Here is a 6000-nt window from a genome sequence, read left to right as displayed (position 1 = left end):
CTGGAGACTTTAATCTTGACCGTCTACATTTCTCTAACATGGGTGGCAGTGAATGTTATGCTCTTTGTATGTATTTCTCAATGGGAAACATTTTTTTTAAAACATCTCTTGATGTTGCTTTATTCTCTCTTCATTTCTACCATTTCCCTGTCCTATTGTTTCTCTTATTCTTCTTTTATTTTTCTTATATGTACCCATTTCATGTATTCACAACTATGTATACACTTATACTTATTATCTTGTAAACAATTGGCAAATCAAATAAATAAATAAAATAAATAAAAATAAATAAATTTCCCCCCAGGCTATATCTCAAGTTTTCTCAACCTTGGCAACTTTAAACCCTGTGGACTTCAACTCCGAGAATTCCCCAGCCAGCATGGGAGAGAGAGAAATCACTCTTGAGAACTCAAACAAATTAAACAATTAGCTGCAACGATGTCATGCACAGATGCCCTGCTGGTTAATACCTAACATGAAGGAAACAAAGTTAGGTTTGTTCTGTAGCACTTCCTTTGATGACTTTATACCTCGAGGAGATTAGTGGTCACCTCCCCATGTAGGAGAACAAGGTGAAGTATGATGTCCTTCAATGTTACAGCAGAAAATAGTTGGGGATCTCTTGGGTGTTAACACGAAGAGCAAATATTTACCCTTTTTCTTCCTTTCATAAATTACATTTGAGATTTAAATTTTCCTTAAGCTTCTGAGAGCATGGTGGAGGCTGTTCTGAGAAGGTTCCAGGGGATGGAAGGTGGGAAGTGATGGCAGCCCAATCAGTTGTCTTTATTATGAGAAGGCCAGCGGTGCAGTGGTGGTATTCAAATTTTTTTACTACCGGTTCAATGGGCGTGGCTTGGTGGGCATGGCAGGGGAAGGATACTGCAAAATCTCCCTTCCCTCCCCACCCCACTAACCTGCTTTCCAGCTCCGTTCTCCTGTGCAGGGCAACCAAAGAAGACCCAGCCGATCAGCTGGGACTCAATGGGAGGCAGAGAAGAGATGGGGTTGGCAGGGCCAGGCAGAGGTGGGATTGGCCGGTTCTCCGAACTACTCAAAATTTCCACTACCGGTTCTCTAGAACTGGTCAGAACCTGCTGAATACCACCTCTGGGTAGAAGAAAAGTTTTTAAGCTTAAAATGGGTGCTTTTTGAATGCTGCATGCGTGCACACATAGCACACAAAACATGCTCTTCTAGAACCAGTAATATATTTTTTAAATCCCACCACTGCCTTTAACTGCAAGGCTGTAGCCATCTTAACTTTTTGGACTCTTTTCTTATGGGTATCCCTGGCCTGAAAAGCCAATACAGTCTAGGATCTCACAGACACTGTTTGTCCCATAGCTATAGAGGAAGTCCTCTACATGACTATAATTGAGCCTGGAATTATGACTGTAAATCATTATTAAAATGGGTCGCTTATGTGACCGGAGTCCATTTTACAGCATTTTCTTTCTCTTTTTTTGCAGCAGTTGTTAAAGGAATGATGTGAATTTATTTTATGCAATGGGTGTTTTATTTATTTTTGCTGGGAAACAAGGAAGTAAAGGCCGGAAATTGGACAAAACAATCCATCAAAAATTACGGTCATGTGACTGTGAAATAGCCATTAAGGTGAGTCCGTTTGCCACCATGAGTATGTGTGTGTGTGTGGGGGGCTGTTGTAACTTCAAAATGGGGTCATAACTAGCTTTTGTTGTGATTCGCCGGCAGCCGGTGCAGATGGCAGCAGAATCGGACAGTGAGGAAGAATGGGGAGCAGTCAGGGATGAGTTCTGGAGAGGACTCGGATGAGGGTCCTGCTTCCGATGAGTAGGGGGTGGGTGACTGTGGGCCAGGGCTTGTTGGTCCAGGAAAGGCCATCACTGATGCACAACCTTGTACTTGTGCAAAGGCCCTCTTAGCCACAACTACCACCTGGCTCCTTGAGCAGGTGTCGTGAATCCAGAAGAACCTTCAGATTATGCTATGTTTATTATAGGTGGCTTTGGGGTGTATGCGTGTATGTGTGTATCAAAGAAGTGAAGTGGGTGGATATGATTTATTTATTTGATTTGATTTGTCAATCGCTTACAAAATAATAGGTATAAGTATAAACATGAGTAAGAATACAGGAAATAGGTGTGATTAAATGGGGACAATAGGATAGGGACGGGAGGTACGATGATGCACTTATGCACGCCCCTTATCTGATCAAAGTCCTGCCCACTTTTTCTTCTTCAGTCACCTCTACAGGGTGACTATTAACCCCCAAATCCAGCTGGATCGGGGGCACGCCAGTGGCGAGCGCAGCAGGAACCGTGCACGATCGCGGATTCCTACCGCCGCCGAAGCCTTTCAAACCGGAAGTCCCCACTTTTTCTTGATACTTTTGACCTGCAAGCAACCTTGGTTCATTGATCTAAATCAATGCTTCTCAATCTTGACAGCTTGAAGATATGTGGACTTCAACTCAGGGGTGGGATTCAAATTTTTTAACAACTGGTTCTGTGGGCATGGCTTAGTTGGCGGGCGTGCCTTGGTGGTCATGTGACTGGGTGGACGTGGCTTGGTGGTCATGTTATTGGCTGGGCGTGGCCAACTCAATATCACTCACATCGAGGCACGCATCTCCTCGCCTGGCCTTTCAGGACTGTGGGGATGCTGCAACAGTCATAAGTGTGAAAAATGGCCGTAAGTCCCTTTTTTCAGAGCCATTGTAACTTTGAATGGTCACTCCACACAAGCAAAGTACCAGCAAAGAAGGGGAAAATAACTCTAGAGAAGTTCCTAAGACAGGAAATCTAGTCCTTCCAAGAACGTAATAAGGGTTAAAGGAAAGGCAGTTTCTGTAAGCAACACCAGAACGTTTCCTTCCTGCCTTCCTTACAGGATTAGGCCAGTAATTTCTTCTAACAACCGGTTCTCCGAACTGCTTAGAATGTTAACAACCGGTTCTAGAGAATAGGTGCGAACCGGTAGAATCCCAACCCTCCTTCAACTGCCACAATTGGAATTGGGTTATCACACCATCCTTAGAAAGGCTCTGTTTCTTGCAGACCTCTGTCAAACATTGGTCATTCACAGGACCCCAAAAGATGCCAAATTCTTAGTAAACCACATGAAGGTGCATTGAGCCTGCAGTGGTGGCACAAGAGATCTTGCAGTCAGAGATGAGAAGGTGTCTCGTTGCCATGTTCCTGTGTTTTGCAATCCTAGCATAGTTGAGCCATCATTTCATACCTCCAACCTTCTTTTTCTTCCCGTTTTCATCAGGTTTAAAACAGCACCATATTGTCCTGGGTCTGGAGCTTAAAACAGTTTTTTATTCTAAGCACGGTATTCAAGCTAACATTCAAACTACTTAGGAGCAGGAACAGGTGACAATGTTGCTATCTCAGATGGGTATCTCACTATACAGTCCCAAAACAAAGTGAATTCTTCAAAAGTTTGACTTGCTTCCCCCCTCATCCTTTAAGCACCGTAAAATAAGCTGTAGGGAGATTATGTTGGCTGGTACATCCAAGCACATCTGGGTGGGCATCAGAGGGCAGAATACTTTATTTCTTCTATGAAGGAGAATATTTGTAGCTCAGGGTTGAAATGAGGGGTCCTCGGTGCTTTCTGAATTTGGTTGTTTTGTTGCAGACGTTTCATTACCAAACTAGGTGATGTCATCAGTGCTAAAAGGGAATGGTGTTTGTGGAGAGGAGGAGGAGGAGAAGAAGAGGAAGAGGAAGAGGAGGAAGAGGAGGAGGAGGACGATGACGACTGTGGGGTCCTTTGGTGCTCTCTGAATTTGGTTGTTTTGTTGCAGACATTTCATTACCAAACTAGGTGATGTCATCAGTGCTTGATGGGAGTGGAATTTGCGGAGAGGAGGGGGAAGAGGAGGAGGAGGAGAAGAGGAAGAAGAGGAGGAGGAGGAGGAAGAAGACAAGGAAGAAGAAGAGGAGGAAGAGGACGACGACTGTGAAGTCCTTGGTACTCTCTGAGCTTAGTTGTTTTCTTGCAGACATTTCATTACCAAACTAGGTGAACATTATTAGTGCTAGATGGGAATGGGATTTGAGAGAGGAAGAGGTGGAGGAAGATTGTGAAGTCCTTGGTGCTCTCTGAGCTTGGTTGTTTTCTTACAGATGTTTAATTACCCAAACTAGGTAACATCACCAGCTGTTGTTACCTAGCTTGAGTAATGAAATGTCTGAAGAAAACAACCAAGCCCAAAGAACACCAAGGCCCCTTCATTTTTTTTCTTTGTATCTTCCAGAAACACAGAGAATGCAAGAGTCAGGATAGAAGGTCATACTATTTGATAGATGGTGTAACCCTGCCACCTGCAGGCTGAAACAAGAAGCATTTTGCAATGACATAATGGACATTTTTCTAGGACTGTATTCCAGCTTGCAAAATGTTGGACAAACATTTGAGAAATGATTCTGGACTTTATGATTTTTCCCTTGTATCACTTTATTTCAATTCCTTCTTCTTTCTGGGATAGAGATGAAAAAAAGATGGAGGGAAAAATTAACCATGGGATGATGGAGGAATATAACATAAAATGAAAACGACTATGTGTACAGAAAAGTATTCCTGAATGTCAAAAGTTACGTATTTCTTTGGTATGGAATTTCTGCCCCCACCATTCTTAGAAGAATGTTATAAAGGAAGGGGAATTCAGTTCTACGAATCAGGCCTCCACGCAAATTTTGAAATGTTATCAATGGAGCATATGCTTACTAATAAATCACAACAGTTACCAGGGTTATTGGGGGCACGATGGCTCAGTGGTTAAAGACCCTGAGCTTGCCATCTGGAAAGCTGACAGTCTGGGTTCGAGACCCAAGTGCCACATTATGGGGTGAGCTCCCTTTCCTTGCCCAAATTCCTGCTCACCTAGCAGTTTGAAAGCATACAAATGTGAATAGATAAATAGATACCACTTAGGTGAGTGGTTTTCTTATAAATTGGTTTCATGTATAATTTTTTGGGTTACTTATGTTTATTTATTTTTTGTTACTGTATTCCCTTTCCCTTTTAGCTTAGTTTGTATTTTAATGTTTGAGGTTCAAATATGATAAAGACATTATATATATAAAAAAAAACATTTATTGAATCCTGAATGGGGTGTAGCAGAGAATATAATGGCCAGCTGGATTCACACAATCATTAGTCTAGGCAAAAAAAATGGAGTTGGGTAGTTTGGACTTCATTGCATTATGATAGCTCAGCCATTGTCGGAACCTGTTCCCATAATGGTAAGCCACATTACAGTTGAGAATACAGAATACAGACTAACAGAGTCTTGCAGTCCAGGGGTCTCCAACCATGGCAACTTTAAGCCTGGAAGACTTCAACTCCCAGAATCCCCCAGCCAGCAAAGCTGGCTGGGGAATTCTGGGAGTTGAAGTCCTCCAGGCTTAAAGTTGCCAAGGTTAGAGACCCCTGTTCTAGTCCAACCCCCTTCTCAAGCAGGTGACTGTATACCTCCGGGACAAATGGTTGTTTAATCCCTTCTTAAAAACCTCCACTGATGGAGAACCTAAACTTTGAAGGAAAGATGTTCCACTCCTTAATTGTTCCCACTGACAATAAATTTCTCCTTAATTCTAGATTAGATCTATCTTTGATGAGTTTCCACCTACTGCTTCTTGACCTGCCCTCGGTTGCCTTGGAGAAACCGGCCACAAAATGGGGGCCAAAATCACTTTGGGTGCTTTGGAAAATAGCTTGACCCTCTCTTTTCTTTTGACAGCCTCTCAGATAGTGGAACTCTGCTATCATGTCACCCCTAGTCTTTCTCTTTGTTAGACTGGCCATACCCAATTCCCACAACTGTTCCTCATATGGTTTAGTTTCCAGTCTTTGTTGCTTTTCTCTGCACTCTTTCTAGAATCTCAGCATCTTCTTTATAATGTGGTGAACAAAACTGGATGCGGTCTTCCAAGCGAGACCTTACCAAAGCAGTACTAAACCTTCATATGATCTCAATACTATCCTAAGATATTAAAAATCACT

The 6000-nt window shown here is 42.7% G+C and overlaps 1 protein-coding gene across 3 annotated transcripts in view; it reads right to left on the bottom strand.

Annotated features, from left to right (window-relative positions):
* Positions 1-2034: 2034 nt before the first annotated feature.
* Positions 2035-6000, bottom strand: part of GC (GC vitamin D binding protein) — a 52728-nt gene continuing 48762 nt past the window's right edge. Inside the window, exon 13 of one of the 3 annotated variants that reach the window (XM_087962729.1) lies at positions 2035-4467. The gene's annotated coding sequence lies outside the window, so the exon portion shown is untranslated. Of the gene's footprint in view, positions 4475-6000 lie in introns of all 3 variants that reach the window. The other 2 variants (XM_087962728.1, XM_087962730.1) reach the window with 2 other exon arrangements.

This window comes from Notechis scutatus, chromosome 4 (assembly GCF_049901735.1).
Source record: "Notechis scutatus isolate UNSWTSFEM ecotype Mainland chromosome 4, rNotScu1.2, whole genome shotgun sequence".
NCBI classification, from domain to species: Eukaryota; Metazoa; Chordata; class Lepidosauria; order Squamata; family Elapidae; genus Notechis; species Notechis scutatus.
The sequence above is the reverse complement of the archived record's forward strand: the minus strand, read 5'-3'. Positions and strand labels throughout refer to the sequence as shown.